The sequence below is a fragment of the Salvelinus sp. IW2-2015 genome, linkage group LG7 (genome assembly GCF_002910315.2).
Source record: "Salvelinus sp. IW2-2015 linkage group LG7, ASM291031v2, whole genome shotgun sequence".
Lineage (NCBI taxonomy): Eukaryota > Metazoa > Chordata > Actinopteri > Salmoniformes > Salmonidae > Salvelinus > Salvelinus sp. IW2-2015.
In genome coordinates, this window is record NC_036847.1 from 29,673,239 (window position 1) to 29,687,686 (window position 14,448).

The 14,448-nt window shown below is 35.7% G+C and overlaps 1 pseudogene; it reads right to left on the reverse strand.

Moving 5' to 3' along the window:
* Window positions 1-825: 825 nt before the first annotated feature.
* The window catches only part of LOC111966126 (extended synaptotagmin-1-like), a 52,181-nt pseudogene continuing 38,558 nt past the window's right edge, over window positions 826-14,448 (reverse strand).

A 14,448-nucleotide genomic window follows, 5' to 3' on the forward strand; every position in this document is an offset into this window, starting at 1 on the left:
AGTTTGTAACACACAACTTGTAACATGCCTGATTGACTGACTTATTGCAGAACTCAGGCCACTACTGGCACAACAAACACATTCAATCACACACAAACATACTGTATATGACACAATGCTGTCTTGGACTGTGAACATACACATTCATGATACAGCTACATATTTAATTTCTACACATATAATGTTCTCTTTATCAAATAAAAGCACAGTGATTCAGACGGTGCATTACTGTACAGCTAGAGTGTGTTTTCAGTGGCAAATGTGATGTCTGGGTCATTCCCTAACACATTTCCTGAATTATAAAATCAGCTTTTAAATAAATCTGATAAAACATACAAAACTTCTTCATTTGGAACAGAATGAACACAATCAGTAGATCATAAACATTCTCAATCTTCTCAAAAATGACACAGTGTTGGAATATATAAGGCAAAATTAGCAACAGAAAAACAGTGTAACAAAAGGATTGATTAAATCAAACGTTTTTTTTAACAAAGATAAAAGTAATAACTTCAGGATTGTAAACATGCATGATGGCACATAAACGCTCTGAGACTACAGGGTAACATTTCAGCACCCTCATCATCATATCTACCGGTACCCGTTACTCAGTATGTTGGGCCTTGGTCTCAATTAACACTCAAACACTTATCTCAAGATGGTTGATATAGTTTTGCAATAAAACAAATGAAACAATGCAACAAAGTAAGAAAGTACCCTCTGAGAACAATTACTTTTGTATTAAATAAGAACTGAAGTGATGAGAACTCAAAATACCTGAAGGTTTAAAATGTTCAGGATTTTTGCTACATTTTCTGAACTATGGGGTTGATAAAATACTTTGTGCTTTTCAAGATAGATTCCTTTAGGAGCGACATAGTTGCCTTCATATCAAATATCTACTCAGACAAAAGATTCTAAAGAACACTTTTTCAGACTCGAATTAGGAATTCTAGAATTTAGGAATTCTTTCTTACAGAGCCTACGTAAGACGGTAATAAGACGAACCAAACCTATCATTTGAAATTATTCAATTTACAGATAAATTGTGATATTGTTGGGATGATAGGTAATATAAGCAATTCTTCAGTGGTGGTCCTATTGTGCATTAGCTGAATAAAAATATAAAATAAACCATACAGAAGAAGCAACAGTAAAAGTAACATTGCACTGCAGGAAAGTGAGGCCATCCTCTCATCTAATTGGTCTCCTCTACTAAATCGTACCTGAGAAAGTAGGAGATCTTATCAATCAGAGTCATGTGGAATGAATATGAACAAATGTAGAAGAGGTAGCACATGGGAAGGCACTTACCATTGTGTGTCGCCATTCTCCAGGTCTATCTGGTCAAGATCTAGCTGTAACTAAACAGAACGACAAAAACAGTTCACATCACTTGGAGAAGTCCATATTACATTAGAACAACTAAATGGGATAAATAATTAGAGAAAATACAGTACCAGTCAAAAGTTGTGACACGCCTACTCATTCCAGGTTTTTATTTTGACTATTTTCTACATTGTAGAATAATAGTGAAGACATCAAAACTATGACATAACACACATGGAATAATGTAGTACCCAAAATAAGTGTTAAACAAATCAAAATACATTGTATATTTGAGATTATTCAAAGTGGCCACCCTTTGCCTTGTTGACAGACTTGCACACTCTGGAATGCATTTCAATTAACAGGTGTGCCTTGTTAAAAGTTAATTTGTGGAATTTCTTTCCTTCTTAATGCGTTTGAACCAATCGTTTGTGCTGTGACAAGGTAGAGGTGGTATACAGAAGATAGCCCTATTTGGTAAAAGACCAAGTCCATATTATGGCAAGAACAGCTCAAATAAGCAAAGAGAAACAACAGTCCATCATTACTTAAAGACATGAAGGTCAGTCAATCCGGAACATTTCAAGAACTTTCAAGGTTTCTTCAAGTGCTGTCGCAAAAACCATCAAGCACTATGATGAAACTGGCTCTCATGAGGACTGCCACAGGAAAGGAGGACCCAGAGTTACCTCTGCTGTAGAGGATACGTTCATTAGAGTTGCCAGCCTCAGAAATTTCAACCCAAATAAATGCTTCACAGAGTTCAAGTAACAGACACATCTCAACATCTACTGTTCAGAGGAGACTGTGTGAAGCAGGCCTCCATGGTCGAATTGCTGCAAAGAAACCACTACTAAAGGACATCAATAAGAAGAAGAGACTTGCTTGGGCCAAGAGACACGAGCAATGGACATTAGACTTGTGGAAATATGATCTTTGGTCTGAGGAGTCCAAATTTTAGATTTTTGGTTCCAACCTCCGTCTCTTTGTGAGACGCAGAGTAGGTGAACGGATGATCTCTGCAAGTGTTGTTCCCACAGTGAAGCATGGAGGAGAAGGTGTGATGGTGTGGGGGTGCTTTGCTAGTGGCATTGTTAGTGATTTATTTAGAATTCAAAGTACACTTAACCAGCATGGCAACCACAGCATTCTGCAGTGATACGCCATTCCATCTGGTTTGCGCTTAGTGGAACTATCATTTGTTTTTCAACAGGAAAATGACCCAACACACCTCCAGGCTGTGTAAGGGCTATTTGACCAATAAGGAGAGTGATGGAGTTCTGCATCAGATGACCTGGCATCCACAATCACCCAACCTCAACCCAATTGAGATGGTTTGGGATGAGTTGAACCGCAGAGTGAAGGAAAAGCAGCCAACAAGTGCTCAGCATGTGTGGGAACTCCTTCAAGACTGTTGGAAAAGCATTCCAGGTGAAGCTAGTTGAGATAATGCCAAGAGTGCGCAAAGCTGTCATCAAGGCAAAGGGTGGATACTTTGAAGATTCTAAAATATATAATATAACACTTTTTTGGTTACTACATGATTCCATATGTGTTATTTCATAGTTTTGATGTCTTCACTATTATTGTACAATGTAGAAAAACCCTTGAATGAGTAGGTGTGTCCAAACTTTTGATTGGTACTGTATATTTAAGGATTTTACACAAATAATACCTTTCCAATGAGCTCTCTCTCCCTGCTCATGAAGGATACGTTGTTTTTGACAGTTAGGTCAAGTCTTCTCTGCATGCACTCCTCCAGAGTGAAGTCAAAGTCAAACCTGCACAAAATAATAAGACATACAATGCCAGATACGAATATATGAAATAACCAGTATTACATAATTATTACACATAACTATTACACGTAGTATTATTATACATAACTACTACACAGTATTATTACACATAGCTATTAAACATAGTATTATTACACATAGCTATTAAACATAGTATTATTAGACATAACTATTACACATAGTATTATTACATATAACTATTACAAATAGTATTATTACATATAACTATTACACATAGTATTATCACATATAACTATTACACATAGTATTATCACATATAACTATTACACATAGTAGTAATGCATATAACTATTACACATAGTATTATTATACATAACTACTCCACAGTATTATTACACATAGCTATTATACATAGTATTATTAGACATACCTATTACACATAGTATTATTACACAGTAGTATCACATATTACTATTGCCCATAGTATTATTTCATATAACTATTACACATAGTATTATTACATATAACTATTACACATAGTTATAAAATGCATATAACTATTACACATAGTATATTATACATAACTCCACAGTATTATTACACATAGCTGATTATACAAAAGTATTATTAGACATAACCATTACACATAGTATTATAATACACAAGATATATTATACATATTACTATTACCCATAGTAGATTATTACATATAACTATTACACATAGATAGTATGCATATAACATTACAATAGTATTATTACATATTACCCCATAGTATTCATTACACATATAACTATTACACATAGTATATTACATATAACTATTACACATAGTATTATTACATATAACTATTACACATAGTATTACTATACCATAGTATTATTACATATACTATTAACACATTAGTTATTTATATTACAATATAACTATTACCCATAGTATTATTACTATAACTATTAACACATAGTATTATTACATATAACTATACACATAGTATATATTACATTATAACTATTACACATAGTATTATTACATAAACTATTTACACATATATTATTACATAATAACTATTACACATAGTATTATTACATATAACTATTACACATAGTTATTATACATATAACTATTACACATATATATTACAATATAACTATACACAAATATATATTACATATAACTTATTACACATTATTTACACATAGTATTATTACATATAACTATTACACATAGTATTATTACATATAACTATTACACATATAGTATTACATATAACTCATTACACATAGTATACTACATATAAACTATACACATTTATATACCCATAGTATATTAACATATAACATTACACATAGTATTATTACATAATACTATTACACATTATATTACCATGTATTAATTACATATAACTATTACACATATATATTACATATAACTATTACACACTTTATATTACCCATAGTATATTACATATTACTATTACACATAGTATTACTATTACCCATAGTATTATTACATATAACTGTGACACATTTCTATTACACCATAGTATTATTACAATAACTATTACACATAGTATTACTATTACCATAGTAATTACATAAACTTGACACATTTCTATTACCCATAGTATTATTACATATAACTATTACACATAGATATACATGAACATTACAAATAGTATTATTACATATAACTATTACACATAGTATTATTACATATAACTATTACAACATAGTATTATACATAACTATTACAAATAGATTATTACATATATACTATTACACATAGTATAATAAACAATGAACTATATACACATAGTATTTATACTATAACTATTACACATAGTTTAAATGATAACTATACACAAGTATTATAACATATATAACTATACACATAGTATTACATTACCTTCATAGTATTCATTACATATAACTATTACACATAGTATTATTACATATAACTATTACACAGTAGTATTATTACATATAACTATTACACATAGTATTATTACATATAACATATACACATAGTATTATTACATATAACTATTACACATAGTATTATTACATATAACTATTACACATAGTAGAATGCATATAACATACACATAGTATAATTACATATAACTATTACACATAGAGTAATCATATAACTATTACACTAGTATTACTAATAACTACTCCACAGTATATACACATAGCTATTACACAAAGTATTATTGAACATAACTATTATACATAGTATTATTAACATACCATTACACATAGTATATTACACAGTATTATTACAAATACTTCCATAGTATTATTACATAACTTTAACATATAGTAAGCAATAAACTATTACAAATAGTATTATTACATATTGCCCATAGTATTCTTACAAATTACCCATAGTATTATTACATGTAACTATTACAAATAGTATTATTACACATTTCATGTACACATAGTACTTTTACCCATCAGTATTTATTACATATAACTATTACACATAGTATTATTACATATAACTATTACACATAGTAGTATTACATATAACTATTACACATAGTATTACATATAACTATTACACATAGTAGTATTACACAGAACCGTTACCCATAGTATTATTACACATGACTATTACCCATAGTATTATTACCCATAATATTACTATTACCCATAGAATTACTATTACCCATAGTATTATTACACACCACTATTACACACCTCTTACACATAGTAGTATTACACATTACTATTATCCATAGTATTACACAACTAGTTCCCATAGTATTACTATACATAACTACTACACATAGTATTACTATACATAACTACTGCACATAGTTTTACTATACATAACTACTACACATAGTATTATCACATTTTACATTTACATTTTAGTCATCTAGAGACGCTCTTATCCAGAGTGTCTTACAGTTAGTGCATCCATCTTAAGATAGCTAGGTGGGACAAGCACATATCTCAGTCATAGTAAATACCCTTTTCCTCAACAAAGTAGCTATCAGCAAAGTCAGAGCAAGTAATAACACATAACTAACTACTGTATAGCTGATAGTATGATACATAGGGCTAGGACTTTAGACGTACAAAAAGCTAGCAAACAGTATCAGATATTAGTATTACACAAAACTAACTATGGTATAACTAGGGCCCAGTGTTACATGGTCTGGAAAACCTCCTGTCCCTACACATTCCCTCTCTCTAGTCTTCTGGTGTCTCCTCCCGTCTCTAATCTCCTGTCCCTACACATTCCCTCTCTCTAGTCTCAACTCCCATCTCACCTCTCGTTAAACTCAGGGTTGAGGTCTCTCTTCTTGGTGATGGTCTTTCTCTTGGTGGTCCTGTTCTTGTCCGGCAGAAGGATAAAGGAGACATATGGGTCGGAGCTGTCCTTAGCAGACCCACAAGCTGGCAGGCCCCTAGAGGTAAACAGAGGACTGGATGACAAACTGTGTCATACACTGGGTACAGGAAGCCCACTGGGTACAGGAAGCCCACTGGGTACAGGAACCACAATGATCACATACTGGAAGTCGACAAACAATAGCCCATTGAAACAGTCTTATGGGTACAACTTTTTTCTCTTTCTTTTTTAAGAATATTGATGTATTCATTCAAATACAATATAACAATGGGTTCACAATCCCAAATATTCTGAATGCATTTACATAACATTAAAAAACAAACAACATGAACGAACAAATATGTACAGTACCAGTCAAAAGTTTGGACACACCTACTCATTCAAGGGTTTTTCTTACTTTTTAACTATTTTCCACATTGTAGAATAATAGTGAAGACATCAAACTATGAAATAACACATGGAATCATGTAGTAACCAAAAAAGTGTTAAACAAGTCAAAATATATTTTATATTTAAGATTCTTTAAAAACTTCTTAGCGCTAGGGGTCAGAATTTTTTTATTTTTTTCAAATAACGTACCCAACGTAAACGGACATTTTCTCTGGCCCAGATCGTAGAATATGCATATAATTTACAGATTAGGATAGAAAACACTCCAAAGTTTCCAAAACTGTCCAAATATTGTCTGTGAGAAAAACAATACTTATTCTGCAAGCGAAATCCTGAGAAAAAGTAACCCGGAAGTGATATTTGTTTTTAAAAAACTTTGTTTCTTGGCCTGTCTAACCTCCATTTATCAACCAGATTCTTTTTCCAATGGCTTCCTCAGGCTGTGACCAGGCTTTAGACATAGTTTCAGGCTTTTATTTTGAAAAATGAGCGAGATGTTTCAAAAGAGGTCAGGTGTCCTCTGAATATTTCCTGCGCGCGCGGGAGGAGCTCACCATTTTCATTTTCTCTCTTAATGAATAGGTTATGCTCCGGTTGAAATATTATCAATTATGTTTGTTAAAGACAACCTGAGGTTTGATTATAAAAAAACATTTTAAATGTTTCTACGACCGTTTCGGATACTTTTGGGAATTTGTCGAACGGAACACGGCTTTTGTTTTTTCATCATAACGCGCAACCCAAATGGCGTTTTTTTGTGATAAAAGTAATATTTATCGAATAAAAAGAACATTTGTTGTGTAACTGGGAGTCTCGTGAGTGGGAACACCCGAAGATTATCAAAGGTAAGCAATTCATTTGATTGCTTTTCTTACTTTCGTGGCCAAGCTAGCCAAGCTAATATAAGGCTAAGCTGTTATAGCATTGAAAGCTAAACTCACAAAAGCTTGGATTTCTTTCGCAGTAAAATATATTTTCAGAATCTGACACGATAGGTGGATTAACAACAAGCTAAGCTGTGTTTCGGTATATTTCACCTGTGATTGCATGATTATAAATATTTTTAGTAATATTTTTTAATCTGATACGTTTGGAAATTTTCATCTTCCTTTCAGGACTGGAACGAGGCTGTAGTTTTTCTCATCATAACGCGCAACCCAAATGGCGTTTTTTTGTGATAAAAGTAATTTTTATCGAACAAAAGAAGATTTGTTGTGTAACTGGGAGTCTCGTGAGTGGAAATGTCCGAAGATTATCTAAGGTAAGCGATTAATTTTATTGCTTTTCACACTTTCGTGACCATGCTAATTTGGGGCTAGCTGATGTAGCATTGAAAGCTACACTCACAAAAGCTTGGATTTCTTTCGCTGTAAAATATATTTTCAAAATCTGACACRATAGGTGGATTAACAACAAGCTAAGCTGTGTTTTGGTATATTTCACTTGTGATTGCATGATTATAAATATTTTTAGGAATATTTTTGAATTTGGCGCCCTGCAATTCAGCGGTTGTTTAGGAAAGTGAACCCGTATTCGGTATCCGTAGCGCAGAAAAGTTAAAGTAGCCACCCTTTGCCTTGATGACAGCTTTGCACACTCTTGGCATTCTTTCAACCAGCTTCACCTGGAATGCTTTTCCAACAGTCTTGAAGGAGTTACCACATATGCTGAGCACTTGTTGGCTGCTTTTCCTTCACTCTGCGGTCCAACTCATCCTTAACCATCTCAATTAGGTTGAGGTCAGGTGATTGTAGAGGCCAGGTCATCTGATGCAGCACTCCATCACTCTCCTTATTGGTCAAATAGCCCTTACACAGCCTGGAGGTGTGTTGGGTCATTGTCCTGTTGAAAAACAAATGATAGTCCCACTAAGCGCAAACCAGATGGGATGGCGTATCGCTGCAAAATGCTGTGGTAGCCATGCTGGTTAAATGTGCCTTGAATTCTAAATAAATCACTGACAGTGTCACCAGCAAAGCACCAACCACACCATCACACCTCCTCCTCCATGTTTCACGGTGGGAACCACACATGCAGAGATCATCTGTTCACCTACTCTGTGTCTCACAAAGACAAGCTGGTTGGGACCAAAAATCTCAAAATTTGGACTCATCAGACCAAAGGACAGATTTCCACCAGTCTAATGCTGATTGCTCGTGCAAGTCTTTTCTTCTTATTGGTGTCCTTTAGTAGTGGTTTCTTTGCAGCAATTTGCAGTCTCCTCCTCTGTGTCTGTTACTTGAACTCTGTGAAGCATTTATTTGGCCTGCAATTTCTGAGGCTGGTAACTGTAATGAACTTATCCTCTGCAACTCTGGGTCTTCCTTTCCTGTGGCGGTCCTCATGAGAGCCAGTTTCATCATAGTGCTTGATGGTTTTTCTGACTGCACTGTTCTTGCCATAATATATATTTGGTATTTTACCAAATAGGGCTATCTTCTGTATACCACCACTACCTTGTCACAACACAACTGATTGGCTCAAACACTTTAAGAACGGGCGTCAGGTAGCCTAGTGGTTAGAGCGTAGGACTAGTAACTGAAAGATTGCAAGATCAAATCCCCGAGCTGACAAAGTGAAAATCTGTCGTTCAGCTCTTGGACAAGGCAGTAAACCCCCTGTTCCTAGGCTGTCATTGAAAATAAGAATTTGTTCTTAACTGACTTGCCTAGTTAAATAAAGGTAAAATAGGAAAGAAATTCCATTAATTAAATTTTAACAAGGTACACCTGTTAATTGAAATGCATTCCAGGTGACTACCTCGTGAAACTGGTTGAGCGAATGCAAAGACGTAATCAAGGCAAAGGATGGCTCCTTTGAAGAATCTCCAATATAGAATATATTTAGATTTGTTTAACACTTTTTTGGTTACTACATGATTCCATGTGTGTTATTTCATAGTTTTGTTGTCCACTGTTATTCTACAATTTAGAAAATAGTAAAAATAAAGAAACCCCTGGAATGAGTAGGTCTGTCCAAACTTTTGACTGGTACTGTATATGATTTATAGAGGCTATAGGGCTATATGGCAAAGTACTGTAAACCACCAGCCAATCCAGTGCATTATGGGTATTGTAGTTTAGGACAGACCTGCAGGAGAGGACGGTGATGAACAGCCTGTTCTCCTCTGTTGAGTAGCCAATTTGCAGCTTCACCTGGCCAGGGCTCTGACCACCTCTGAGAGAGGAGACACAGGTAGACAGGGGGAGAATCTCAATTGGTTTTACTCGACTCCTCACGTCTTCTCCTCCGTCATCTCCTCGCCTCCTTTTGAAAAAGGTCAGAGGTAATCAAGGGGAGGGGGCGAGGAGAGGAAATGTGGAAACAAATGTGCTTGTATAAAATGAGACGCTCCTTCTCCACTAGCGTGTCATCAGGCAAATGACGTTTACAGAGTAGGAATCCCAAAATACATATGAAAAATGATAAAAAGATACGTAGCTAGTTGTGCTAGACATTTTATAGATAAAATGTAGTAGCATATTTTTTTTCCAATATGTTTATGCTTTTCTACTCTGAGAAAACAACAGCTGATTCGAAGGGGGTGTGGCAGATTTGAAATGTTTGTATTTTATTCCAGATAGAACCCTCTGTGGAAAGGGTTCTACATGGAACCCAAAAGAGTTCTACCTGGAACCAAAACAGGTTCTTCAAATGGTTCTACTATGTGGACAGCCGAAGAACCCTTTTAGGTTCCTGATAGCACCATTTTTAAAAGAGTGTTCTCCTCCGCTCGCCTATTGCCGTTTCTCAATCCTGTACAAGCAATTTTTGATCTGTGTTGAAACATATCTATAGCAGAACAGCAATGATAAAATGCTCAAATATATTTACAGAACATCTGATCATTTTCTTGCCTTAGCACATGACTTGCATATCTTAGACCACCTTTTGCATTAAATACAAATATCATCAGTGAATACAAAATGAGGTCTTAGGTGATTTGTTCACAGAACATTAAAACCTTGTTTTGATCAGAACAGAAATGTGTGCAATTGTGTTCACTGTTTTCCGGCATTCAGTAAATACTACTGCACAAAATTCTAAAACCACCCCATCAGTGCCATATCATGTACAATATATGGAAAGACGTGGGCAATGGGGACTGTCTAATTGTTATGTTTTTTTTTTACAATACTTCGTACATGCAGAGAAATAAGTTGTTTTAGTTATACATAACTTTGGATTGCTCCAAAGTCATCATCTCCAACATTGTGATCTTCCATTGTGATCTTGCTTTGTTGTGGATGTAGGCCAATACATTCATATCAGTTGCTTTGTTGTGGATGTAGGCCAATACATTAATATCAGTTGCTTTGAACAGAGAGAGGATAATGATCATGCTTCTAATCAAACATCAGTAGGGCCAGAGTTGTTCTCGCAATCGTCAACTGACCAGGAACAACTCTGGGCCTAGTCATAATCAATGAGTAGGTTGACGTTTATTGGGATGAATCTTGTCCTGGAGGCAGAACTGAGTGATTTCCGCTAGATGGCAGCTGCAAAGTCAAAATTGGCTATATTGTAAAAATGTATATAAAGAAAAGCAGGTTTTTTGGTCTTCATTTAAGGTTAGGGTTAGGCATTTGTGTTAGCATGGTGGTTAAGGTTATGGCAGTGGTGGGCCGTCAGGGCCTGCAAGGCTTCTCTGCTGGCCTAAACATCATCAGAATATAATTTTTTTTTAAATATATTTTCCCCAAATATGTATTAAATTATTCCCCAGAGTAGAGTTATACTCTTCATTTCATAGTTTCCTTCTTGGTTGCACTGCTTCAGCCCCAGGTTGAGATTTGGAGGGCTGGTCTTTATGTTAGATTCTTTTATCCAATCATATTCAGCCATCATGTGTTGCCAGGGGTCTAAAATCTGCTCTTAGGCCTTCAGAATCAACAGTGCAGGCGCTTGTAGCTTAAAGTGAATGGAAATTAAAATTTTGTGTCAACCAATCAGCTTTAGAGTTGGGCTATTGTACGCCTGCTGGCTGGCTCAGTGTTACACAGTGAGCCAGCTAGCAGGCGTAGGGCGTCCACGTCTTTTGATTGGATTACCAATATTGAGAGGCAGGTTCTATGGGCAGGTCTATGCAGATCTAGGAAACTGAATTTGATAAACGAATTAATTCGCGTACTACCTAAACTGTTTTTTGAACCACAATGGCGGAAGGAGGAGATATCGATTTGGTCGAGGATATAATTATAACGGCCATTCTCAAGACGAACATTTCAAGAAAAAGTTAGACATTGTAAGGAGAGTCGCCCGACGCCACAAAGCCTGTCACAGGCGGGAAAGGGGTTCGTTCGTTCGCCACTTTCAAAGTTTCAACTATGAGCGCTGTCAATGGCTCACAGGCTCCGAGAAGCACTGCAAACTGTACTGCTGGGAATGCCTATTATTTGCAAGTGATCGATTTGGTGTTTGGAGCCACACTGGCTTTGCAAACTTGGAGTTGTCTAACCAAGGCAGCAACGAGACACCAAAGTACGGCTGGGCATTACAAGCAATGGTGCTTTGAAAACGTTTGGGGACACCAGAGTGGAGCTACAGCTCTCACTCGTCCTGCGTTATGTGACGGACACGGGAGTCAAGGAGCGATTTATCCGGTTTGAAGAATGTGACAAGCGGCAAGCGAGCTGATGACATTGCCGCTCTTATTTTCCGTTTCTTGAGGAAAATGAATGTAGTCTGGATAAAGTTGTGGCACACGTGTTTTGATGGCGCAGCAGTCATGGCATCTGGACTCAATGGGGTGCAGGCTAAAGTTAAGGAGAGGGCACCGATGGCCTTATTCATTCACTGCTATGCACATCGACTAATTTTTAGTACTGACTCAAGGAGCCTCAAAGCTTAAAGAATGCAAGGTCTTCTTTGCAACCTCAATGGCCTTGCAGCATTTTTCTCACGATCCCTAAGCGCACGCAACTGTCTAATAATCAGTCTTTGGTGAGTAGGCATACAATGCATGTTATTTTTTATTAAAATGTGTAATGTTGTTTCGCATTTTATTTCGTTAATATTAAATAGCCTATATATTAACAATAAAATGGCAAATAGCTATGTTGCAAATTATTTGTTTTTTTTTTATTTTCAGTGTGAATAGTTTATGGTGTTTTATCATCACGGTGAAACTGCTTTGGGTGCGACAAGCGGCTGTTTAGTGAACACACTGTATTTATTTTTTGGGGGACTTAAAGCTCAAAGTTTGTGGCGCAGAAATGGATAGAAGAAGAATATTAATATAAACTCTGTTGCACTCGACTATGTTCTTGCTATTAGTTGAACTGTACTGTATTGTACTCTCCCTGCAATTCTCTGAAAAAAATGTCATTTCAAGGTGACGCAACGCCTGGTTATACTGCGTTTCTGTCTAAATGTCTAGAGCATGGCATCTAAATGATGGTAATAACAGGTGGATTAATTCGGGTGGGACTGTGTAGGACTCACTGAAGGCCCAGGCGCCAGGCCACACGGACGCTACTGGTTATGGTTATGTTTAAATCAGATTTTATGACTTTGTGGCTGTGCAGCTAGTGACCACGTCTGCAGAGCTACCTCCAGAACAACATTCATGATGAGAAACATTAACCTGCAGTGAATGAATACATGTATAATCCATGTAAACTGTACATGGGAGATTCTCATTGGGAAAAAGTTCATCCTTGTTGTTTGTCCTCCTTTTATGCATTTCACAAACAATTTCATACACATCAAATCAAACATTTTGATATAAAATCACAAAATAAGCACATTGTGGGCAGGACTCATTCATCGGTATCATCACAATCCAATTCCATGTATTCAATACAAGGCTGGTTTGCTCATAGTTTTGTAGACTTTCCATTGGCGCCAAACAAACACAATCCCATAGAATAGGGAAGGGTGAATCAATAAGGATACACTGATATGAATGTATTGGTACATCCACAACAAAGCACTGATATGAATGTATTGGCCTACATCCACAACAAAGCAACTGATATGAATGTATTGGCCTACATCACATCAAAAGCAACTGATATGAATGTATTGGCCTACATCCACAACAAGCAACTATATGAATGTATTGCCTATCTCACATCAAATCAACTGATATGAATGTATTGGCCTACATCCACATCAAATTCAACTGATAATGAATGTAATTGGCTACATCACATCAAAGCAACTGATATGAATGGTATAGGCCTACATACACATCAAAGCACTGATATGAATGTATTGGCCTACATCCACATCAAAGCAACTGATATTGAATGTATTGGCCTACATCCACATAAAGCAACTGATATGAATGTATTGGGCCTACAATCCACATCAAAGAAACTGATATGATGTATTGGCTACATCCACAACAAAGCAACTGATACGAATGTATTGGCCTACATCCACATCAAAGAAACTGATATGAATGTATTGGCCTACATCCCACAACAAAGCAACCTGATCCTGAATGGTATTGGCCTACATCACCCTATAATTCACTGATATGATAATGTATTGGCCTACATCCACATCAAAGCAACTGATATGAATGTATTGGCCTACATCTCATCAAAGCAACTGATATTAATGTATTGGCCTACATCCACATCAAAAT